This window comes from Alligator mississippiensis, chromosome 16, assembly GCF_030867095.1.
Source record: "Alligator mississippiensis isolate rAllMis1 chromosome 16, rAllMis1, whole genome shotgun sequence".
Classification (NCBI taxonomy): Eukaryota; Metazoa; Chordata; order Crocodylia; family Alligatoridae; genus Alligator; species Alligator mississippiensis.
In genome coordinates this window covers 16,476,916-16,502,180 of record NC_081839.1, presented here as the reverse complement: position 1 = coordinate 16,502,180, position 25,265 = coordinate 16,476,916, and the positions used below count along the sequence as shown (strand labels likewise).

Genomic DNA, 25,265 nt, shown 5'->3' with positions numbered 1-25,265 from the left:
GGCCAGGAACAGGATGGCCTGGCCAGGAGGTGACTGGCACTAGGCATAAAGGAGCGGCTGCGAGCAAAAGGACGACTTCTCCTGCCTTTCACATGGCACCTGCAGGCAGCACCCGTCTTCCCCTCAGTAAAGCCAGGCAGGGAGATTTCCTGCATGCACAGGGGGGTCAGGTGTGCAAGCTGCCCTGGACCTGGGAGGCAGCCCCGAGCTCAAGGAGGTGCCTGCATGAAGCCGCCTCAGCGGGGAGGGGAGGGGAGGGGAGGGGAGGGGATGGTCACCACTGGACACAGGAAGGGCAGAGTGCCCCTGGGCCTGGACTGAGGAGACCTGGCGGGACTAAGGAAATCAGTGTCACCGGTTCTTACCTTGGCCACCTGCGGGTTGGGGTCCTCCAGGTGAAGCAGGAGTGTTCCCAGGCTCTGCCTCACCTGGTTTTTATAAAAGGCTTGCCTTCTTTTCATGCAGCCTGCCAGGGCGCCGAAGAGGGAGAAAGCCACGGCGTGAAGACCGTCGTTGTCCTGTGGCCGAGAAACCCCCGTGTGGTCACAACCAAGCCTCTCTCTCATGGGCCTGGCACAGCTCCTGCCAGGAGCCTTTGGCTTCCAGCCTGCCAGGTGGTGTGCCAGGAGGTGGGCTCTGGCAGGTCCTGCTCCAGGCGGGCTGCCTGGGAGCCAGGGCACTCAGCAGAGCTCGGGGAGCAGCAGCGAGCCTCGTTCCTTGAACATGCGGGCACTGGGGGCTCCGATCCTGAATCCCAGCAAAACCACACCCCCCACCCCTGTGGTCGCTTGTCTCTGCCCAGCTCTGCTTCCGACTCAGGAGAAGTAACACAGCAGAAAAGAGCCCCAGAGCCCTACAGAGCCCTGTGACCCCAGCCGCAGCCTCGTCCCGTCTGCTGAGCGTCCCTCCCTGTCTACAAGGGCCCATCTGTCATCCCGTTCTCTTCACTTGCTTTTCCTCCTGAAAACTCATGTCTTCCACAGAATTGAACATCTTCCAGTTTGGGCTGGATCAAGGGGCAGCAAGTGCATCTCCCACCTCTGAAACGGCCCCGAATGAAGAGCACTGGAATGGGGGTGGGGAGCGCTGCTCACTCACATGGTTAAAAAAGGGCCTGATGTGCATAGCTGCATCCTCAACCAGGGGCCCCGCATCCGTCCCCAGATGTTTAAAGACGCGGGTGAGTGCCCGCGTGCCCTCCTCCCTGATCTCAGGCCTGGCAGGAACAAATGATGCCTGGAACAGGGTCTCCACGACGGCCTTCTGGTGGGTTTTTAGCTGTAAAAACAGAAGACACGACACACTGATCAGTTCTTATGCCCCTCACCTCTGGGCTTTCCCATTCACAGAGCGCTTGGCACCTCATCTGACCATGACCCCATGGCTCCGTTCCCGTGTGCCTGTGAGACACAAGGCACCCGCTTCTAAACCAAAATTACACTTGTCACACCCAACTGTCTCCAGACACACCACAAGGGGTAAGACAGCAAAACTGCATACACTTCCAGGCCTTGCGCACCCTTTCGGCCCTGCCTCATTGTTTGGTCTCTACAGCCGAGCTGCGTTCTAGAGATTGCAGAGCGATTCCAACCTCACCTGCTCAGGGGCACCGTACACGATGTTGCCTAGTCCTCTGGCTGCCATTTGTTGGACAAGGTTATTTGTGTCCCTGGCTCGCTGCTGAAGTAAAGAAAGGACTGCCTTCAGGAGCTTTTGATCTTCAAGGACTGGGTCACACATAAGCTAAAAGAAATCAATGTGTCCGTGAGATCCAGCACAGTCATTCTCAACAGCCCAGCCCTGCAGCAGAAAAGTAACCCATGCCAGAGCACAATCCCGCAGACCACCGCGAGGAAGAGCCTCAGCACACGGTGCACTCCTGTTGGACATGGGGAGGTTTGTCTGCTTAGAGCCAGGCAAATCATGAAAGCAGGGGTGTAGTCTAAGCAGGAGAGATGATGCCGATGCAAGTCGATTGGGACATTGCTTGCTTTAGAGCAGTGTCTACCTGGGATGCTGGGTGGCTATAGAAGATGCAGGAGCTAGGACCAAACTCAGAGCTGCTGGCTAGGATGAAGGCTCAGTAGGGGCAGGTCTGTAAGGCAGTCCTTGTCTACCTCTCCTTCACATACAGCAGAAGTGGCGATGCAGGGGCCAGGACAGAAGAGAAACCTCTCAACCATATCCAGTGATCCTCCCTCCTAGGAAGGGGACCAGGGGACTCCCCAGGGAAAGAGCACAGCAAACAGCCACCTTTCCATCAAACTGCTTATTCTCTCTGGGGCCTTACCTGGCTGATGAAGGCCGTACCAGTCACACGGAGATTTTCCGTTGGGGAACTGGCCCACTTCAAGACCTGCCCTATAAATTGGGGCGTTATTACTCCCAGTGGGAGAAGAGTCCTGCAAGAGAAAACCACTAGTTCTGGGACCGGCTGGGCACTGCCAGCACTCATTTGCTCTGAGGCGGCAGCTCTCATCGCTTGGAGCACGAGCTCTAGGTCTCCAGCCCCACACAACCCTGCATGTTCAGCACAGAAAGTTCCCCTCCACCACTCGTCCCGCTGCCTAGAGCACAGATGCAATCCAGCCTGCCTCTCCTACCTGGCCAGCTGGCACACCCCCTCGTGGTGTGTCTGAGGGCTCTCAAGTAGTGGCCAGGTTCCTGCTTTGGAAAGGTCTGCAGCCACTCTCTCCCCCAGGCCCTTTGATATAGCGCAGGCCAGGGTCTCCATAGAAAGCCTGGGGAGAGAGAAGATTTACAGATTTACAGACCCTAACGAGATGCTGCGTCCAGAGCAGAACCAAAACGCCCTGTCACTCGGGGGCCCGTTACTTAGACATTTGCTGCGCAAGGCAGGCAGCTCAGATCAGACTGATGCTGCCATTTTTTCTCACGCCTTGCAATCCCGACAGGGACAGGGAGGGCAGGGCCTTGCACTAATCAGTGCTGGAAGCCAGATGGGACGTGTGGAGGCTCTCCCAAGCCAAATGCACTGCGGAAAGAACTGGGCAGCCATTTTTCTCTCCCTACAAGGACAAAGGCCACATGTAGAGCATGGGAGCATGCAGAAGTCACATGCCCAGGTCCCAAGCACCGGGAGCCCAGCGTGTGCTGGTCACTAATGGAGGTTGTGAAGTCCCTGGGCTAAAACTGCCAGTCCTGTCACAGAGGGCTCAGACTGGAGGAACAAATAGGCCCTCCCAGCCTCAACATTTCACACTCTGTGCTTCTCAGACAACCCCAGATACTTTCAGCTGCCAGGACCAAGGCAGCTCAGCACAGCCCTTAGCAAGGACAAGAACACCTTGCAGGCAGCTAGACTGAAGTGAGGCCAAACCTGTGAAACCAGGTGCAGCCTACTCCTTACCTGCAAGGGTTGCCCACTGTGCACACCTGCCCCTTTTGCAGCTGCCTCCGCCGGATGCTTGCTGTGGGCATCGGCATGTCCTGCCCCACGGTGTGGCCAACTTGCTCTAGAAGAGCACACAGGAGCTCGGGGAGTAGCTCCCTCAGGACTGAGCTGGAGTGCATGGTAGTCAGCATCTCCAGAGATGCACATGTTGCCTGAAGGGATAGAGAAGACCAGAGTCAGCCTGGGGAAGACACCTGGAAATCCATAACTCCAAGTCTAAAGGTCTCTCCCTCACATCCAGGAGAGCTCAGAACAGCTCTGGCAGCAGCTCCCTTCCCAGTCACATCCCCACGCTCCCAGTCACATCCCTTCCCAGTCACTCCCTTCCCAGTCACATCCCTGCACTTCTGCCTGGGAAGTGCAGAGGCACCAGCAGCCTGAACGCAGAGCTGCAAAGCAGAAGGAGCCTCTCGGTTACACAAGTTCCCAGTTCCAAAGTCTCATGGAGTCAGTCAGCCACGCAGCATGAAGCTGCTGTGTTTCTGCTGCTGATGGAAGAGCGGGGGCGACCCAGGGGACAGGACAGCAAGGGAGAAAAGCTTGCCCCACGACCTGGCATCCTACCTCAAGCTCTTGAGAACCAGGACTCTAGCCCTCAAGGGGGAATGGACAGAGCTGGGCTTGGGCTGTCACTTACTGCGAGAGGTCCCAGGGCTGCAGTGCCCTCAGATGGGCTACCCTCTGTGCCAGCTGGATAGTGGATCTTCTCCAGAAGCAAACGGAGTATATGGAGGGTGGAGACATCATCCCTCCCCAAGGCCCTCCAGAGCTCAGAGGTGTCACTGAAATTGAACACAAATTACATATGAGCTGCAGATGCTCCTGTGGTGTTATGAAGCAATAGGACACTGAAGCAAAGGCCAAGGGCTCTCCTGGCCTAGGACGGGGTTGGGGCACAGTCATGTCATCTGCCAATGCCATTAGGCATGAGCCTGGTATTTCCTACCCAAACACAGTTGGACATTAACTCTTACCAAGTCACCCAAAGGATCTGCAGCTGACTTGAAACTCTATGGGCTTTGCCAGGCTATGGGATGTGTGCGCGCCACCAGGCACAAGAGGTAGGGAGTGGCAAGTACCTGTCCATTGGCAGAGGCTTGGCAAGGAGGCTGGTGATCACTGCCTCTAGGTGAAACATGGCAAGAATGCCAACGCCTTCTAACAGGAAGCCTCGCATGGACCTCTCCTGCATTGTTGGCATCCGTATAAAGATAGTGGACAGGATGTCCGGCACCTGGAGAAAAAATAGCAAGAACAAGGGTCCCTTTCTCATTCAGCCACCACACTCCAAATCAAGTCCTCCCTCAGTTTGGCAATTTGCTGCCATCTTAGAAATTCCTTGCTTTGAGGGACCAGTGTCCAGACACTGCTGCCTCCGGCTGATCCTAAGAAGTGAGCACGTCCCTATGCCCCTAGTTGGGGTGAAAATGGACACCATGACATGTGGGCAGACACCAACCAGCCTGCACCCCCTCAGCCTTTCCCTCACCCATGTGCACACACCTACAATCTAATTGCATGTCTGCCTGGGACCCATTTCTGCCTGACCTGCTCACACAAACACCCCAACAAATATCGACATCTGGGGGTGGTTTGAAGAAGCTAATTTTGACCTGCTGTGTGGATGCTCAGCTCAGGACCAACAAGCACCGCCAACGTCAGAACCCCTGTGAGAATCCCTGGGACCGCGAGCAAGATGATTGTAAGTGTAATTTTTCCAGGTGAGACCAGCTTTGCTGGAACTGCACACTGGAGTTCACACTTCTCAGTTCTAACTGCACCTCCCTATTCTGCACATGGCCGGGCCTGCAGGACAGTAGGTCCAGCTGCCCATAGCCAGTCCCATCCAGAACAGGGAGAGGGTGGAGGCTGCAGTATCTCTAGCATACAGTCTTTCCTGCGCCCTGTTCCCAACCCTGCAGAGAGGAGCAGGATGGAAAGAGCATTTCACATAGCCTCTACCAAGGCTGGGAAATGCCTGAGGATACACAACCATCTCTAGGTCCTGCCTTGCTGTGGACCCTTTGCATGGTGTGGCACTGAGGGAAGTGTGCATCTGTTCCTCATGCCTAAGCATGGTGTTCCAGCCCAGCCACAGCCGGGTGCCTCAGGCTCCTTGTTGCCCTCTCCTGCTGTATTTGCCCCACAGTCTATGTTTCCAAACCTGCTGGGGCTGAAAGCTCTTCTCAATAATCTAGGTCACTGTGTTCTCTCTCTTGGATGCGGCTGATCTGCTCTTCCCCCCCACATCTCTGGCTAGCAAGGGAAATGGAACTTGCTTCATGTCCAGGGATCAACACTAAGATTGCTGTCCACTCCACATGAAAGCAGTGTTTGAAAAGCATAAGGCAAATGCAGAAATCCTCCTCAGCTTCAATTTTACCTCATTCAGAAGGGCATCTCCATTCTCCCTCAGGACTGCACAGAACCAGTGGCCTGCTGCTGTGGCACACGTGGGGCTGGCAGAAAGCATGCCATCCATTATTGTCCCCACCAAATCAAGGGCCTGGGTGGAGGGCAAGAATTTGCCAGTGACCTGGAGACAAATAGAAAGAAGGGAAATTGCACTGAACCCCAGAATTCAAGACTGATATTAAAGAGTGGTGCCGTGTATAAGCTTGGGCCTTACGGCAACATGGTGCATGTGCAAGAGGTGAATCCTGGGTTTGAACGTTCCACCGTTCTTCAACGGAGAGAGCATCAATTGACAACACAACACAAACACAGCCAAGCTGCACCTCAGGATAAGTTAAAATGGGCACATGAGGAGACCAAGTCCTGGCTGAGGCTCTCACTTGGATGCTGTACTGACAAAGGTTTGTTCTTCTGTGCAAGGACAGAACTATCTACCAGACTTTCTAATCTTGCTCTGACTTATTCTTTCTACATGGACATGGGCAAACAGTGGGTGAACCATATGTGTCCCAAATGCCTCCCCCATGCACGCCAAAGAAAGAGATAAACCACGTGTGAGCAAAAGACCGGACAATGAAGGACACCCAGCTCCCAGAGTCTCCACACCAGCTTCTTGAGCCACTGACCTTCGCCATTTGGCAGGATGATGTCAGCACAGCCTCAGGGCTGGCAGCTTTGAGCTCCTCCCGGAGACCTCTCAGCTCCCCCTCTGCTGCATCCATTGTCCTGGACTGGCCTGGAATGAAAATAAGGAGGAAAAAGTGCTGTAATGATGTCTGAAACAGAACCGTGGCTCCATGGAGGAACCATGTGCGGTGTCATGGGCAGTGTGGTCCAAGGATGATGTTTGAGGTCTGAGTGACTTCAGTGGGGTCAGAGGTGCAGCGGGATCAGAGCTGCTACAATCCTCTCCCCATTTCTGCTAGGCAGGCTTCTTTTCACACTTCCCAAAAGAGGGTCAGGCCCTTCACACCACGCACTTCTTCTCTCCTAGGAGGAGATCTTCCAAGGGCCAGTCGTGGCCCTTTTGAGGTGCTTTTCAGGTGTCGTTAGACTAGCAGTGAATGGACAGAGCAGACGAGTAGGCATTACCAGATGGAGAAGAGGGGCAGAGTCACTTGCACCTACTCAGAGTGCCCTTACCTTGTAGCTGCAGAAGGCAGAAAATGCAGTCGGCGGCCCACAGGCGGGATGCAGCAAGAGAGCTGCAAGTGTATGGTGTCAGCAGCCCCAGCAGAGACCCAAACTGCTCCAAAGGCTCTTGTAGCTGAGAAAAAAGGAACAAGAAATGAATGACGTGTGCCTGTGTCTGGCTAGAGTGATATTCAGATGTATGATCCGGAAGGTGAAAACAGCAATGCATCCCTGTGGGGCCCTGTCTGCTAGGGGAGCTTTCTACATCTCAGGGTGAGGCTGCCAGGAGGACATCAAGGCAAGAGTTAGACCATACTTACTCTGCAATAGACTGTCTCCTGATAGGCAACAAGGAGCTGGGAGCTGGCCTGCAAGGCCCTCTCTCTCTCCCACTCCTTGTCAGAGAAGATCCACGGCTCAAGCAGCTGTTGGGAGAGCAAACTACTGTCAGAGGAACCTTGACAACAGCTCAGAGGACCCATTTCAACAGCACACATCACCATCACCACTGAAATCCCTCCAAGCAATCTGCTTCTTTTATCAGCTGGATACACCCCAGGCAGACTTGAATTCCCCTGAAGCCAGAGCAGCTGTTGAGTGACCATGGCACAAGAAGATGCAGCTACTAGGGATGTCAACGGGATGCAAGGGAATTACTATGCATTGCCTCAAGGACACCTTGGGAGACTCCCCTCTCATTTGCCCTGCCGAGGGAAACCTTCCTCCCTGTTTTTTGCCCCGCTTCCCCTTCCCCAGGAAGACAGCTCTGCCTGCTCCTGCTGGCTACTCACATGGAACATTTCCATGAACCAATTCTCAGTGGGGTCTTCTTCAAGGAGGCCCCTCATGAGCTCGCCCAAGGCCTGCATGGACAACTCGTGCAGTGCCTGCAAGCAGGAGATAGAAGAGGGAAGCTCAGGGCCAGCGGGAGCATGCGTCACAAAACCCAGAACCATTCTAGGGAGGCCAGGGGTGACTGCCAGGACCCAGAGCAGGCTGGGGAGCAGGTCCCAGCAGGTGATGCTGTCTAGGTATACCTGTACTTGGACAGAGTCCTGAGAGGTCTCACCCTCTTCCCTCAGCTGCTGAACAGCTGGAAGAGGCAGCAGGCATTTTAAGCAGTCATCCAGGATGTTTCTGTTCTCATCCCGATTTAGTGAGGGTTTCACCTTGCTGGCAGAAGAAAGAGAGGACGAAAAGCCCTGTCACACTGACTGCCAGCCCCAAGGGAAAGTGGGTGCTAAGATATGATCTGAACCTAGAACCCGAAATCCAAACCCCGCTGGACCTGGCAGCTGACAAGCTCCTGGCACTCCCCCCAGCCACTGCTAGCTGTCCCACAAACACCACCACCACCAAGTCTTTCAAGTCCAAATCTCCAAGTGGACCAAACACATTCAAACCCTCTGACCCCAGCTGCAGTGAGAGCAGCCTGTGACCTGAGCCCTGCAGGTGTCTCTCAGCTCCAGATCTGATGGGAAGAATGACGGAGGATTAAGGAAGGAGCTCATCTCTGACCAGGGCATCCCAGTGCCAAGGGCCAGGGCAGGAATCACCTACCTCAGGTGCTTAATGGCAAGCATGGCCCTGAGGCGAACATGAGAGGCCAAGGAATCCATTGGTTCCTCTTTCATGAAGTCCTGAAAGGCAGAAATGGAGACATGACACACGGGAAATGGATGTGGGAAGCAGAGAGCTTCCCCCCAGAAACCCACCAGGCTGCCCTCCCAGGTGAGCCATAAACAGAGCCAGGGCTGTGCTGGCTACTGCCCCAGGATCCTGCTCAGGTCCAGCAGCAGGGACTCCCGCCTGGGGAAGGTCATTGTGCCTCCTCCAGGTGGGGTCTGGGAAGAGCACAGGCAGAGGTGGGGTCATTGAACATTTACCTTATTGACAAAGTTGATGCCAAGCACCTGGGAAGTGAAATGCAAAACAATCGTCAATGCCTGGACGGCTCCAGACTACAGCTCCCTGCCAGGTCCAAAAAAGGGCTGGGCTGGGGAGTGTTGAGCGGTGCAAGGGCATGAATGCGTGCCCCGCTCCAGCGCAGGACAGGATGTCAGGAGCGTCTATCCCAGCACTCTCCATGCATGGGTCCCTCCCACTGCACATCATCCCAGAAGGATTAACATGGATGCTCATCACAGGCGTGAGTTCAGGGGGAGGATCAGATAGTCAGAGCCTCTCTAGGCACCCAAGTGCAAAGGAAACATCAGTCCCATGGCAGGCCTCTTCCCGACATGGTGCAGTCCCAGGCTCTTACCTGGCAGCTGGTCATGTAATACTGCAGGACCTTCCTGGTGAGATCATGCTCCACGCGGGGGAGCAGCTGTGTTTGGGGGGCATGGACAGCAATTCGGCTGTAGGCCAGTATCAAGGCCCTGTGGGTCCTGGCTCTTTTCCCTTGGTGATAGTCCTGTACAGGGTGACATGACACTCACACCAGGGCTTCCCATGCCTTCTGCCCCACAAGTAGGAGTCACTGCTGACCAAGGAGTTGCCCAGCAGCAATACCGGCTCTCCCTGCCACTCACAGGAGACCCACAGCTCTGACAGCACCATCATCAGTGCTTTGTTTCAGATGCCTCATCTTCTCTGTCCTGCAGCCTGGGTGACTCGGGCAGAGAGAGCTGCAGTGCCACTCTGAGCCGTGGAAGTCGGGGCAGGGGCGGGGGAGAGTTTGTGACCCACAGGAACTGGGGCAGCAGATGCATTGTGCCCAGGGCCGCCTCATGTATTTGGCAGTAAGGAGTCCCTGAGCACAATGCATCAGGAAGGCTGCGGCAGGTCTGTCCGTGTGAAGGAGGTGGCTCTGCCTGTTGTGCTTTGCGCAGAAGCTGAAGCTGAAGCTCGGCAGGTGTTTGGGGCACCGTGAACGCCCTGCTGGATGCGGCCTGGACCCAAACACCTTTGAGCGCTGAGGTGCTCAGCTCAGCCATGGTGGCGGCTCCGCTGGGCTGGGTGAGCCCTAGAGAAGAACCTTAGGGCCCATTTTACAGCATTTGGGGCATGTGGATTATGCACTCGGAGCTGGTACTTTGAGGCTGGGCAACAGGGCTCATGTCTCCTCTCCCATGGCTAACTGAAAGATGTGAGAAAGACACAATCTCTTTCTCTGGGTGAACATCAGATGTAGTTGCCTCAGTGCCTGAAAGGGGCTGGTTAATTGTTGACCCATTAACCTGGGACATGAAAAACCTGAGTAGTAGAAACTGTGTTCCCCCCTGTATCACTGGAGACCTGATGTGGAGCATGTTCCCTGGGAGAGGGCATTACCAGGGAGAGGAGCCACCGCCAAGCTGCTCTTCTCAAGGGTTTCTAGGGGAAGGAAGTGCGAGAAACCCCCCAGCTCCATTACCTGCAGGCGGCCGACTATCCCAGACACCTGCACTTTACTCAGAGCCGCACCAAAGTCCTCCATTGTGCCCAGGGTGAGGTCCAGGTGGCCCTCGGCTGAGAATGCCAGGATGGTCACAACGTGCTGGAAGCCAAGAAACGCACTGGGGAGTGAGCAGGGCTGTCTGGCTGACAGACCCCAGAGTCCTCCCCATCTCCCTGATACTAGAACTGCCCGTCCGACCCGCAACAAGTCAGGGGGCTGTCTGAGGGAAAGGACAAGGGAAGGCCAGGAAGCAAACAAACCCGAGACACAAAGCAACAGAGAAGTGAGGACACGGAAGGACCTGATATGTCTGGAGAGAACAGGGTCCTCACCTCTCTCTCAGAAGCGTTCATGTAATCTGTGCCCTTCAGAGATTTCTGGAGCTGGGATTTCACATGGGCAACATCCTGGCAAGAGGCCAAAGTGGTACCAAGTGCCTTATATAGGAAACTCTGAAAGAAGGAGACCACCATCACCAAAGAGCTGGGAACACAGCAGCCTGCTGGTCAGGACAAGAACGGCCCAGAAACACACCCATCCCTAGGAAGGACCAAGAGAGTCCAGCCCCAGCACCCACACACCGAATAACTGGCCCCACTCTGCAGGGAAATGGCAGCTAAAGACAGAGAAAGAGCCCCAGTAAGCTCTCCCTTCGGGTCAGTGAAGAGAGCAGACGACCAAGGACAATGCTTTTGATCAAGAAAATAGAACGGAAAAGCGCAAACTGTGGAGAGAAACTCTCTGCAGCCTCCTGCCACAGCACCACCAAACAGCTGCAGAAACCCAGCCGTTGCCAAGAGCACGCACCTTCTCCGGGGAGGAGCAGGCATAACTGGCTGTCTGGTGCTGCAGCTCCAGGCTCAGCTGACTGCTCCAGGCATCGTCAACAATGCTCTTCAGTGTCATGTTCAGGAACTGAGGGCACAAGTGAAGGGAAAGAAAGGGTTGGGTGCATGGGCTGAGTCTCTGTCGTCCTCCTCTGCTGTGCCCTTTCTAGCACCCGAATCTCACAGGGAGACTTGGCAGCCTTTGGAGAACGCTCCAGGTGGACACCCTAGGATCTTCCTGCTTCTTGCTCTCCCCTCCTCATCTCTGCCCAAGGATCCTTCACAACCTTGACACCAGTGGACAGAAATGTGGAAGAGATTGTGCCAAGAAACCTGTCCACTGGGGAGAGATTGTGTAGAGGGGGGAGGCTGGATCAAGTCAAAAAGGCGCCATGGGCTCTACAACGGGCACCTCCAACTGCCAGGGACTTGAGTGCTTTGTTGTGTTGAACTTGCATTGTGATAGGACCTGGGAATTGCAGAAGCCCCCAACCAAGGCCTCATCTCCTTCCATTTCTTGAGCTCAAAGACTGTACGGAAAGGCTGGAGGATCCCAAATGGACAACTCTAGATGCAGGTCCAAACTCAAGGACACTGGCAAACCTTCCAAGTTGGACTCTTGCTGGGTTATTGACTTTCATCACCTCATTTCCCTGAGGCATGAGGGAACCCTCCCTTCTCAGACAGCCCTGGCTGGCTGCAACAGCAGCTCTGAGAGCCACCCTGTACCTTCAGCAGCAGGTGCTCCCACCACACATTGTCCTGGGAGGTCTCAGGATTTCCTGAAGCTGGGAGGCAAACAAGAAGGGTGTCACTGCCATAGGCACTGAAGAAGAGTCTTAGTTGCCTCCCTGGGCATCAAGTCTTTAGCAACTCCTGCATCCGCACCCAGTCACCTCCTGGGATCCCAAGGTCACAGGCCCTGCGCTCTAGTATATACCCTGCTGGCATGTCTGAACGTTGTGCATGACCAGTCCCTGCAGAAGTGGCCATAAGGGGCCTGGAGGGTGCTCAGCACCTCACGGATGTGCTCGGCACAGCACAGTACAGGACTGGGCTTCGTAGAAAGGCAACGTGCACAGACGTTTCCTCTGGCAACAGAAACCTCCCAAGAGTTCAGAGAACTGCAGGAGAGTGGTTAATCTGGTGGAGCCCTTCATGGGCAAACCCTACCCTGGGTCCCATCAACCTCCATGTTGTCAAGCCCCTGGATTCGCGCCCCCTGGCAAAGAGTAGAAGCTCTCAAGCATGCGATGCTGCAGAGGGGGACCGGTGCCACGGGGGGCTCCAGGAGGCTGCAACCTCCCCTCCCCTCTCCCTTTCCATTCTGCAGAGATACTGTGCTCCTTCCTTGCTTGTTACCTTCAATAGTCGAGAGCAGGATGGGAATCTTGACCCTCCACTGCTCTCCAACAGCAGGGTGGATCATGCGGTGCAGAGCCCACAGTGCCCGCAGGGCAGAATGTGCGCGGCTGCTGTCACCCAGGGCCAAGGCAACCACAGACAGCACGAGAGAAACAGGGGCTCAGCTCTGGAGTGGGACTCCATGGCTTTCTTTAGGAGGGAAACTGGCCTCCACCATACATGGCCAGAGCATTCAGCAATCAGACAGAGGCTGAAGTGCTGTGCTAGGCTGATCCTGCATGCCCCTCCGCAGGCTGCGAGGCAGGGGCAGAGCCTGGCTCTGCTCTGCAAAGGGAAGGGAACTGTGCCAGCACAGGGCAGCGCCGAGTGTGGGAAGAGACAGAGCGTGCTCCTCCAGCTAAGGCTACAGGCACATGTCCCCACACCACTGACCCTCCCCACACCTCTGGCAAGTACCTCTCCAGGGCTACTCACCAGGAGTCGCGCCAGCAGCCCCTGAACCTTAGGAAATGTGGCTGGAAAGAGAAAGAAAGCATGGCCATGTGGGACTACTTTGGAACTGGGGGGGTGATGCTGCTACAAGCCTGTCCATTCCCAATGCACCCGCCCGTGGCTGCTCGGGGAGCTGGGCACAACTGGCACTTTCATGGCACCTTCCGTGTCTGGATCTCAAGGAGCTTTACCAAGCAGCCTTCACTCCCAGCCCCTCTGTGAGGCAGGCACTGCTCAGTCATCATTGGATGAGTGGGGAAGCTGAGGCAAAAAGGCCCTGGGATTCCCCTGTGGCACAGCGTAAATCTGGGGCAGCTCTGGCTTGGAGGAGCCCACATTGCCTGGCTCTCCCTCCCAGCTTGGAATGACCCAACTGGCCCTCCCGCCTTGACCCTGGTTCTAATGACTCAGCCTGGCACTTCTGAGGCACACCACACTCCTGCTCAAGACAATGGCAGGCTTCAGCCTGCTACAACAGAAGCCCCAAGTCCCCAGCATCCATTCCTCTTACCATTTGGCTCCTAGACAAGCTGGACTGCTTGAAAATATAGGCCACTAAGTCCCAGGCCCAGTCATCCAGGCCCTGCACACTGAGCAGTGTCCTGACGAAATGAAGGACGGCCTTCTTCACCTGGAGGGGAGGAGAGGACAGATTGGAGTCAGGACGGCCCTTATGCCCTAATGGGGGCAGGGACCGGCCATAGCACAAACCCTCCCTGAAACCTTGGAAAGGATGACAGGGAAGGAGAAGGGTCCCCAGGCCTCCAAATTTATTTCTAGGGTTTATAAAGAGGCAAGAGAACAGCGTGTCTTTCCTACTCAGTAGTCCCATATTGGCATCGGAGGGAAAGCAGATCCCCTGCCCACTGGCAAACTGATGACACTTCCCCAGATCCTGACTCTCCCCACCTCTGGAAGCAGAGGGCCAGGCTCTCTGCACTGCCTTCCCTGAAGACGCGGATAGGGAAGAAAGGTTTTCTCTACAAAAGAACCAAGAATCTGGGGTGGGAATTTTGTGCCAGGTCCATGTGCCATCCCCAGTATAGCCACTGCTCACAAAGCACCTCACCTCAGTGCTCTGATCACCAAGCATGCACCTCATGGCCTTGACTACAGCACATTTTTTCTGACTCATCTCGGGCACTGGAAGGAAAAGGAGGGCACAATATTGCTGTGTTCTGGGAGCAATCCACAGCAAGAGGCACCCGGCTTGCAACAGACCTGCTTGTGGCGACCTGCACAACCTCCTGTCTCTACTTTGCAACCTGGGAAAGTCTCTTGGGCCATAAAAGGGCTCGTTAAACCTCTCGACTTGAGAGTGCTGCCAGGAGAGGTGTCCGAGCAGGATTTGGTCCCAGCATTCCTGTGTCATCCAGCAGGACGCAGGGTGCTACTGGCCCTCTGGGACCGAGCAGCAGAGGATGGAGGTCTGACTCTAGCTCTACAGCCAGAGCTCTTGAGCGCAGCTAGAGCAGGACAGGTCATTCGGCCTGGACAGTCCTAACTCAGTTCCTGAAGGGTCAGCCAAGACGGCAGTCAGCACAATTGCTCTGGTCATACTTACAGTCAGCAGCAATGATGCCACTAAAGATGGAGAGGGATGCCATGCAGCTTCCCTCTTTGTCGGTCTTGAGGCGGGAGCCCACAAAGGAAATAAATTGGTCTGGGGAGAGACAGGCTGCAGGGGAGAAGAGCAAACCTCAGTGGCCTCAGCACTCCTCGTTCTCATTCCCCTGTCCAGGGTTTGGCACAGAGCAGGGAGGTTTGAAGGAAACCCCTATGTCACTTGGAGCCCCCTCTCCTTACCCAGCAGGCGGAGACAGTAGAACACCTTGACCTGGTTCTCTGATCCCGGCAGCTGTGCGATATCACACACCTGTGGGAAGAAGGCAAGGGATTCTCCATAGTCCCAGCTGGGTACAGGTGAAAGTGTGGAATGGATCCTGAACTCCCACTGTCCAGAGTCCTTTTGAGTCCCAGGAGACATCACTGCTATCACACACAGCAAGAGCCAAGAACTCAAAGGTCCAGACCATAAGCAAGAGGGGACCCTGATTTCCAAGTCCCTTTAGCAACATGGCTGCTCTTGGCTGGACTCGCACCACAGGGTTGATTGTTCAGGTCCTGACTTGCTAGGACAAAGGGATTTGCATGGAGCCTCCTAGCAGTTGAACTGGACTGAGGGAGACAAGGAGGCCACCACCTGTTTTCTTCTTCTTGGGCAAGCAGAGACATTGCCAGCAGAGTGGGGCTTGGCACCTCCATCCTTGGCATGAATCATGGGATTCATCCCATGACTGGCCGGTACATATTGAGGGCTATAGATTGTATAGAAAGGACAGGTCGGGGAAGAAAGGGCGGGGGGTTGCGCTCTATGTCAGTGAGCAATATACATCAACCCTCATCAAGACAGAATCCGAGGTTGAGGAAGTAGAAGGATTGTGGGTTAGGCTACATGGGGGGCAAGGAGAAAGGGATTTGGTGGTAGGGGTCTGCTACAGACCCCCACACCAAGGGGAAGAAATAGATGCGGGGCTCCTGAGGCAACTCTCGGAGACCATAAAAGCTAAAGAGGAAGTAGTCATGGGGGACCTAAACTACCCGGACATCTGCTGGGAGACGCAGACAGCAAGGTCCCATCGCTCACGCAGGGTTCTAACCTGTATACAGGACCTCCACCTGACACAGGAGGTGCATGGTCCCACTAGGGGGAATGCCATACTGGATCTGGTATTGGCAACGGGGGATGACATGATAGGGGACCTCCAGATCGGTAGCCATTTGGGAGACAGTGATCGTCTTATAATAGAATTCAACATAAGACGGTGAGTGGGTAAGGTAACTAGTAGGGTGAAAGTGCTAGACTTTAGGAAAGCTGATCTCAATGCACTCAGGCGATTAGTCAAAGAAGCACTGCAGAGTAGGAGTTTTGAAGGGATGGGAGCCCAAGAAGGGTGGCTGTGCCTTAAGGAAACAATCCTTCGGGCACAAAGCAAGACGATCCCCGAGCGAGGCAAAAAAGGGAAAGGGGCCAGGAGGCTTCCATGGCTGACCAGAGAAATCCAGGGCAGCCTAAGGGCCAAAAGGGGAGCACATAAAAAGTGGAAACAGGGTGAGATCACTAAAGATGAATATACCTCCTCTGCTCGTGCTTGTAGGGAGGCAGTTAGGCGGGCCAAAGCTACCATGGAGCTGAGGATGGCAACCCAAGTAAAAGACAACAAGAAATTGTTTTTTAGATATATTGGGAGTAAAAGGAAGGCCCAGGGAGGAATAGGACCACTGCTAAATGGGCAGAAACAATTGGTGACAGACAGGGGGGACAAGGCTGAACTCCTCAACGAGCTCTTTGCCTCAGTGTTCCTAAGCGAGGGGCACGACAAGTCTCTCACTGGGGTTGTAGAGAGGCAGCAGCAAGGCGCCAGACTGCCATACGTAGATCCTGAGATGGTGCAGAGTCATTTGGAAGAACTGGATGCCTTTAAATCGGCAGGCCCGGATGGGCTCCATCCGAGGGTGCTGAAGGCACTGGCCGACATCATTGCAGAGCCACTGGCGGGAATATTCGAACGCTCGTGGCGCACGGGCCAAGTCCCGGAGGACTGGAAAAGGGCTAACGTGGTCCCCATTTTCAAAAAGGGGAGGAAGGAGGACCCGGGCAACTATAGGCCAGTCAGTCTCACCTCCATCCTTGGTAAAGTCTTTGAATAAATTATCAAGGCTCACATTTGTGAGAGCCCGGCAGGGCAGATTATGCTGAGGGGAAACCAGCACGGGTTCATGGCAGGCAGATCGTGCCTGACCAATCTAGTCTCTTTCTATGACCAGGTTACGAAAAGCCTGGACACAGGAGGAGGGGTGGATTTCATATACTTAGACTTCAGGAAGGCCTTCGATACGGTATCCCACCCCATACTGGTGAACAAGTTAAGAGGCTGTGATGTGGATGACTGCACAGTCCAGTGGGTGGCGAATTGGCTTGAGGGTCGCACCCAAAGAGTCGTGGTAGATGGGTCGGTCTCGACCTGGAAGGGTGTGGGCAGGGGGGTCCCGCAGGGCTCGGTCCTTGGACCGATACTCTTTAATGTCTTCATCAGCGACTTGGACGAGGGAGTGAAATGTACTCTGTCCAAGTTTGCAGATGACACAAAGCTATGGGGAGAAGTGGACACGCTGGAGGGCAGGGAACAGCTGCAGGCAGACCTGGATAGGTTGGACAAGTGGGCAGAAAACAACAGGATGCAGTTCAACAAGGAGAAATGCAAAGTGCTGCACCTAGGGAGGAAAAATGTCCAGCACACCTACAGCCTAGGGAATGACCTGCTGGGTGGCACAGAGGTGGAAAGGGATCTTGGAGTCCTAGTGGACTCCAAGATGAACATGAGCCGGCAGTGTGACGAAGCCATCAGAAAAGCCAATGGCACTTTATCGTGCATCAGCAGATGCATGTCGAATAGGTCCAAGGAGGTGATACTTCCCCTCTATCGGGCGCTGGTCAGACCGCGGTTGGAGTACTGCGTGCAATTCTGGGCGCCACACTTCAAGAAGGATGCGGATAACCTGGAGAGGGTCCAGAGAAGGGCAACTCGTATGGTCAAGGGCCTGCAGACCAAGCCCTACGAGGAGAGACTAGAGAAACTGGACCTTTTCAGCCTCCGCAAGAGAAGGTTGAGAGGCGACCTTGTGGCTGCCTATAAGTTCATCACGGGGGCACAGAAGGGAATTGGTGAGGATTTATTCACCAAGGCGCCCCCGGGGGTTACAAGAAAGAATGGCCACAAGCTAGCAGAGAGCAGATTTAGACTGGACATAAGGAAGAACTTCTTCCCAGTTCGAGTGGCCAAGGTCTGGAACGGGCTCCCAAGGGAGGTGGTGCTCTCCCCTACCCTGGGGGTCTTCAAGAGGAGGTTGGATATGCATCTAGCTGGGGTCATCTAGACCCAGCACTCTTTCCTGCTTGTGCAGGGGGTCGGACTCGATGATCTATTGAGGTCCCTTCCGACCCTAACATCTATGAAACTATGAAACTATCAGCTGGGTCTGTCTGGGTAATGGGACTTGGACCTGCTGGGCCTTGGGATGAGCGGTACAGAATCGACCTCCCCTTACCCGGGTGTGCAGGGCAAAGCAGATGCTCTTGAGTTTCCCATCGGGGAGAGGGACCTCAAAATCATAGGCTACCTCCAAGAGCTGGCTCAGACTCTGCAACAGACGGTGAAAGTCAAAGGGAGGGTTAGAGAGGAGAACCGTGGAGAGAGCAAGAGCAGAAAATTAGTGAGTGAGAAAAGATACCTCACTGCCCCATGCTTAGTGCTTATTGCTTTGGGGCTGGAAGTTTCGACATCTGCAAGTCTGGCCACACCACACTGTGCTGTTTGAGCCCCTGCCCAGTCCCCTGAATACACCCCACCTGGATTACCACTCTCTGGAGATTCAGATTCCTTCCAAAGGATGCCAGGAGGAGAGTGGGTCCCACAGCCCACAGGTGTCGTAGGCCCCAAAACTGACCGCAGAGTCAGGCCCAGCCAGCATCTGCCCACACAGCCCAGAAGACACAGGACAAGGGAGCACAGAGCTGAAGTGGGATTCTCCCCTGGGGTAAACCTGTGCTGCCTCGGGGGGCTGCCCAGGTGCAAACAAAGACAGAGCGCAGGAGACACGCTCCACAGGCAGAACCACTGTATAACATGCTCCACTTCTGTAAACCATAGCAGGGAGCCCCAAATCTCCATGCTTTAAACTGCCAGGCCCTGACCATAATCCCTGCCAAGCCCAGAGGGAGCAGAGAGAAACTCAGCTGGAAGGAGTGGTCTGGTAGTTCATTTCTTTTGTCTCCCCTTATCAGACTTCCTAGAAAATGGAAGCGGCATTCCCATCATAGCCATGATCTACAGACCCGGCTGCTGTGAGTTTAGCCTCCAAGGGTAGGCAAGGCCGATCCGTTAAGGGGTCTTGAATTGCACCAGGAAAGCCCCAAGATCTACCGAGTTCCTAGGGTAAGTCGTACATGCACGCACGTGTGCCAGTGCGCACACCCACGCATACAGACAAGGGCCAATGCTGGTTTCCCAGGTGGCATCTCACCATGGTGACATGAAGATTGTCGACCCCTCCCTCGTATTGCTGCAGGAGACAGGGGAGCCTCTCAAAAACAGTATTGCGATGCCTCTCATGGTGGAGAAGGAGGCCCATTGCAGGTCCCAGCGCCTTGACCGCAGCCTGCTGCAGCTGCAGAGAAGAAAGGCAGGACTGAGTCCCTCCGGCAGACTTTCCAGGAGGTTGCTCTGGGTCAGGAAGAGGCACAGCTTTTCTCCTTCTCATATCAGCAGTGTCCTTGGTCCATCATTGGACCAGCCCCGTCTGCATGGTTCCCACCTACAGCAGCTGCGAGGGGCCGTAAGATATGGCCCCGAGGCTGGCTCCCCGCTGTGCTGATGTGCCCAGATTCATGTGCAGAGACAGCAAACTCCTTATTGCCATCCCCCTGGGCCCCGAAGGAGTCATGCCCAGAAGGAGCTCCCAGTGCCCACTGGCACCCATTAGTGCACGCAACTGCACACTGCCTGTGGGCAGAGCAGATTCTCAGACACGTGTTATGAGCCCCGGAGACTGGGTCTTCCCTGCCAGCACTGTACACATGGGCAGAAATAGTGAAACGTGACAGCTGTGCTATGGAGCTAGAAAGACAGCAGCCCTCACCTCCAGGTCCTCGCTTGTCAGCCAGCTGCTGCTCATGAGATTAAAGAAAGGGAGCACATGAAAACCATAGTTGGCTGCCCGGCAGCTAGGGAACGGGCTCTCGTCTCCGACGTGGAATTTCAGGTTGGCAGCCCGGGCAAAGCCTTCCACAACTGCAGAGGGGGAGAAAAGACAAGACGTTTGCACAGGAACATTGGAGTGAGGTGCTGCAGGACATGCATGCCTGGTGGTCATGACAGTGTCCCGGCAGCCTCTGTGCTGCTCGGGGCAGATGGAGAATTTGGGACAGGTGGAGCACGGACCAGGGGCTACAACTAGGATTCAATCTGCACCATCTGCCCCAGGGCCTAGAGGCAGCTCCAGCCTCGGTGATGGCTCCTGGGAACTACTCTGCAAGGGTCATGAAGGGCCCAATCCTGCTCACTGCTCAGAGCCTCCAGCCAGCCCAGGGAGGGACGGTTCTCCACTCGTGGTTGGATCAGGCCCAGGAAGTGCAGTGGAGGCCCCGCTTGCTAGTGCGGGACACTCCAGTAGGGCCCAAGCTCTGTGTTAGGCCCTGGGTGCCCAGTGGGGGCACTTGCAGGAGGGGCTGGCACACACCTCCACACAGCGCCCGCTTCATCTGGTCGGTCTCCACCAGCCTCAGCACAAAACGCAATTTGCTGAGCGTCAGCACAAGGAAGGGCTCAGACCTCAGTGCTGCAGGATGAGGATACATTATGCAGTTAGAGACATTCCTGTCCACCTGCATCCCTCACTCTCAGGGTGAGCAGCACAAAGGGGCTTTGAAGATGTCAGAGGAACCCCACAGTGACTGCCCCTACGTAGGGCAATCTTCTGTCTGCTGCCCTCCCATGCCCAGATGCAGGGCAGGAGGAGGGAGTGGAGGGTCCTGCCCACCTGATCTCTACTCCTTCCTGTCCTGAAGGCCCTTTCAGCTATTACAGAAGTTAGTGTTGGTGCCTTAGAGCCAGGAGCCAGATTCTTCGGGCCCCAAATCCAGCTCAGTTGTGATGGCCCCATTGGACAGAGTGGTATTTATCCCCTCCCTCCACAATCCCTGATGAGAGCCCAGAAGCAAGGGAGGCAATGCTGTACCATAGGCTGAGGCCACGTCGCCCAGTGTAATCAAGAAGTAAATTGGAGGGAGCTCCATGATGCCCACGTGACACTGCAGCTCATACATCACCCAATTGTAAAAGGTGCCGGCAAGTGCCACGAGGGTTTTTCCTGCAGCCAACTGCACTTCATCATTTTCTTGCTAGAATCAAAAAAGAAAACTGGAGCACATGCCCGATGCAGTTTAGACAGTGGTAAGTCAGGCTGGGGATAACTCTGAAAGGGAGGGAGAAGGATGCACTAGCCTCAGCTCCTCCAGTGGCCCAGTGCCATTTCATCCTTGGTTCCAAGCAAACTCTCTTCCCCACCACCTACCAGCCACACACTGTACTAGCTGCTCCTGAATTCACTACATGCCCCTAATAATTCCTTGCATGAGATCCCTCACTCCTAAATGCCCACTGAAACACTTGGCTGAACAATGTTTCGGCTCTGGTTGGCTGGCCAACCGCAGAATTCACCTGGGCTGTAGGACACAGCTTCAGCATGGACCAGGAAGCTTCTTGGACAATGCTGTCCCCAGCAAAGCACCTATGCACTCTGGTCTTTCTCAGCAGACAAGCAGCCTCATGTTTCAGAGGAGCTCAACACTGGGCTGGATCGTGTTCCTGCTCTCCAGAACCATCTGGAAAAGCTCTGTCTTGAGCAAGCCTGCAGCCTCTAAGCAGGGTCCATGCAGGAGATACACCATAGGCCCAAGCTACATTGGACCAAACAAACTATGCATAGAGTCAAGTCTTGTGAGGAGAAACTGGGCAGAGCTCACTCACCTGGGTCTCCCTCATGTCTTTGGAGGCCAAGTGGATGATCCTCCTGACAAGGTCCCTGTCCAGGCTCTTTATGTCCCCCTGCAAGACTTCCTGCAGGCTGGAGTAAATGGTGACTCTTGTCTCCTGGGAACACACCGAGAAAGAGAACAATGGGTTTCCTTTGGGACCAGTGCCAGATCATCCAGGACTGTGATGTTGGACATCAGTTACCCAGGGATTCTTCTACAGCCACGCTAAGGGGGACCTTGCTCCTGGACAGGAACACAACCCAGGGTGTCTTGTGTTTGTCCTCTCATGCAGATGTTTACAGCTGGCACTAATAAGTGGGGAGTGTCAGGCACTGTGAGGGCACAAGGTAACAGACTGGCGGGAGACACAGAAAAGTGGTCAGAAAAGCAGTCAGATGCATCACAGGCACTGTCACCCCAGTGCACTGGGGAGGTGGGAGTGACTTGCATTTCTTTCAGAGATGGGGACACCAGGGGAGTGACAAGGAGCTGTCGGGTGATCCTGAGCAGCAAATTTAGCAGGAGTTTGCCAGGCAAGATGCTGCCAAAAACCATTGTGCGATTAGTTCTGTTACTGAGTGAACAAGGGAGTTGAAATATTTGTGAACCAGGTTGCGCTAAGCCAGCCAAGCCATACTTGGATGACAACAAATCAGGCAGGGAAAATGTGTTGCCCAGGGTCTCTAGGCAGAGGCTCAGCACCCTTGGCTGTATTCCCAGTTCTTTTCCTGACTCGCTGGGGGACAGTGGGCAAGTCACTTCACTTCCTGGGCTGAGGCTTTCCAGTCTCACAAGGCTGCTGGGAAACTACATTTCATATCTCAATGCTGTGAGATACTTGGAGGAAGACACTAAGGAGGCTCACAGCATTATCTGTAGGGTGAGGGCTTGTTTGAATGTGGCTTATACCATATCTATCATCCACTGGGGAGGGGGAGATGATGCCCATGTGAGCGTGCCCTGATATCATCGTGACATCACAATATAACAACAGGGGGCATGTTGTATTGTGAGCTTTAATAGGAGAGCAGGAATGGAAAAGAGCCAGCAGATGGACAAGGACCAGTTTTAGTTGGGGTCCCACCCTGCACAGCCTGGAAGGAAATGCTTAGAGCAGCCATGTGACACAAAGCCATCTCCTTACCTCCTCCTGTTGGAGTCTCTCCAGCAGAAGGCTCACAGTAATGTCAAGGTCCACGTCTGCCTGGCCAAACTCTGGGCCAAGATTGCCCTGAGCTTGATCCACCAGGCATCTCGCTGCAGAGGGATCACTGGTGGAAAAACCTGAAATGGAGGAAAAGGATTCTGTTGATTTCCGTAGTTCTCGTTCATCACCACCCACTAGCAGCTCTGCTGGAGCCAAACCCTGTAGCCTGGCTACAAAGGAAAGGTTTCCTAGCACAGCAACAAGGGGAGAGCTCTCCAGGCCACCCTTCTGGGCTGAGGCAGCTGGTACTGCTAAAGAGGCACTTTTCTTAGTGCAATTTAGTTCTGCCAAAAATCCCGTGTTTGCCAATAGGGTGGAGATGATGCTCTGGTGTTAGCCAGCATCAGAAGCTAAAAACCTATAATCATTAGTCCTGTGCGCAATGGCCACAGCTGTACCAGCCAAAGAGGCAAGAGTGGACCTGGTCAGGGAGAAGATGCACCTTCCCCTTTCTCCCGCTCTGTTATGCTAGGAGATTTGCTTGCAAAATGGCCCAGCCAGTGGGAAGGGGAGATTACTGTGACATTTGTTTTCAGGAAAATAAGGGAAGTCATGCAGACAATAACAACTCTTTTCTCCTTGGCAATTAGTTGGAGAATTGGGATCACATACCCAAAATGATGGTTTAGGGACAACGTTTTTGAAAGCAAGGTTGCCTATAAGCATACCAGGGATAGGGAGGGGCTGTTTAAATTAGAGAGGTTCCCCAACAGCCATTCTAATTAAAACGGCTCACCGTCACATGTATTAAGCACCCCATATTTGAACATTGCTTATTCAATGAGCTTTAGTTAAAGCACCCCCACAGCCATTTTAAAATGTGGCGGTGGGGGGCAGGGCACTTAAACCACATGACAGTGAGGCAAGGCTGGAGCGTTTTAATTAGGAAGTGGAGCAGACTCGATTAACTGAGCCTGCTCCAACCGGTTCTAATTAGAACGCGAACCAGCACGTCTATAGGCTGCCGTCGTGCTTCAGCTTAGCTAATGTATGCAGAGACACCTCACACCACCCACCTGGCTGCAAGGGGGACAGGGTCAGAAATACCCCGGGGATGGAAGGAGGCCTTTCCCAGAACATCTAACACAGTCTCCAATGACTGGAGGCATGCCAGTGTCCAGAGGCTGAAGGCTTGATCCTGACCTGGTCTCGATCACCCAAGCTGCGGTCCAGGCCACCAAGTAACAGTGGTTTGCACAACTTAAAATCTAGCTCTAGCAAATCTGATTTGAGCTAATCCAGCTATTCCTTGTGCTTCCAAGAAGGGCTGTGGACTAGAGATTAGGCATGGAGAACATCGTGGGGATCTTACCTCTGCTGGGTAGTTTCAGATCGATGACTTCCATTGTTCAAAGTCGGCTTAAACAAGCTTTCCTTCTCTAATGCGCTGAGCAGCTCCTATCGCGAAGGCATCCGAAGGCACTCAAGGCTCCAGGTCCAGGACCCAGGAAAGAGGTGAGCCAACAGCCTTTGTGATGTAAGCACCACTATGACAACTAGGTGACCATGTCCTACCTCACAGGTGGCTGCTGACCGATGAGGGGCTGCGTATCATGGAAGCTTTCACAGGGCTGCATAAGGCTCCAGATACAAGTATCCCCAGAGGAGGGTCAATTTGATTTGATGTAGACTATCTTAGTCCCCCAGATCACCTTGGAGTTTCCTGTCTTCTCCAGGTGCGCTGTACCTTCCAGCACTGATCGAGTAATTAAATCTGCCTATGGTTGAATTTGTAAGAAATAAAACTAGATTGGAACCAGGAAAAGCTTCCTCTCACTTGCTAGTTCTTGGCCTCCTTTGTTTTTGCATCTTGTCGTCCAAAATGGCTTGTTGTAGCCCTCAGATGTTACAGGACTGGGTTGCAACCATCTTGTCCATCCAGCCTGCCAAATGCACCCTGCCCACATGGGTCCTGGGTCTGTCTACGTGGAGGCCCCACCCGCCCCCTCCATCCAGTGCCCCCAGGGGTGGGTGCGGGGTGGACGCTGCCATGAACTCTACTCAAGAAGTCGCTGATTCAGGACTTTAAAACTTGGCCCAGTAGGAATCACACACAACTGTCTCAAGAGGTAGGAAATCTGTATATAAAAGTGCTCTTGCTTCCCTCCCACGTTGCTGCCACGGTTAACTCATACACAACCCCTGTCAGATTGCCAGTGATCACTATTCTCAATTAGCAGATGAGAGTAGGGAGGCAAAGAGAGAGTAAGTGGCGGGTCCACAAGACGTGTGCTGGTGCAGGGAATTGAACCGAGACCTCTTGAGTCCCTTTTCAGAGACCTCTGATGTGTCAAACTCTCACTGCAGGGGGTTCGCTCTTGCTTTTCCCAAGATGCCTGTAATTCTTCGAGGGGGAGGAGACTTTTCCCAATGATACTAGAATGGTTGCATGTACTGCTAAATGAATAGATGTAATTAAGTGCAGCGTGTGA

The 25,265-nt window shown here is 54.3% G+C and overlaps 1 protein-coding gene and 2 long non-coding RNA genes across 3 annotated transcripts in view; all 3 read right to left on the bottom strand.

Moving 5' to 3' along the window:
• LOC132246613 (short transient receptor potential channel 2-like) overlaps nucleotides 1-25,265 on the bottom strand; it is a 578,215-nt gene that overhangs the window by 280,907 nt on the left and 272,043 nt on the right. The gene's annotated exons all lie outside the window — the stretch shown is intronic.
• Nucleotides 7,062-7,848, bottom strand: LOC132246636 (uncharacterized). The gene is made up of 3 exons (XR_009458022.1): nucleotides 7,756-7,848; nucleotides 7,285-7,389; nucleotides 7,062-7,097 (listed from the first exon to the last, which is right to left on the bottom strand). It is a non-coding gene; the product is annotated as an uncharacterized LOC132246636 (long non-coding RNA).
• On the bottom strand, nucleotides 11,236-12,656 carry LOC132246638 (uncharacterized). The gene is made up of 3 exons (XR_009458024.1): nucleotides 12,536-12,656; nucleotides 11,903-11,961; nucleotides 11,236-11,261 (listed from the first exon to the last, which is right to left on the bottom strand). It is a non-coding gene; the product is annotated as an uncharacterized LOC132246638 (long non-coding RNA).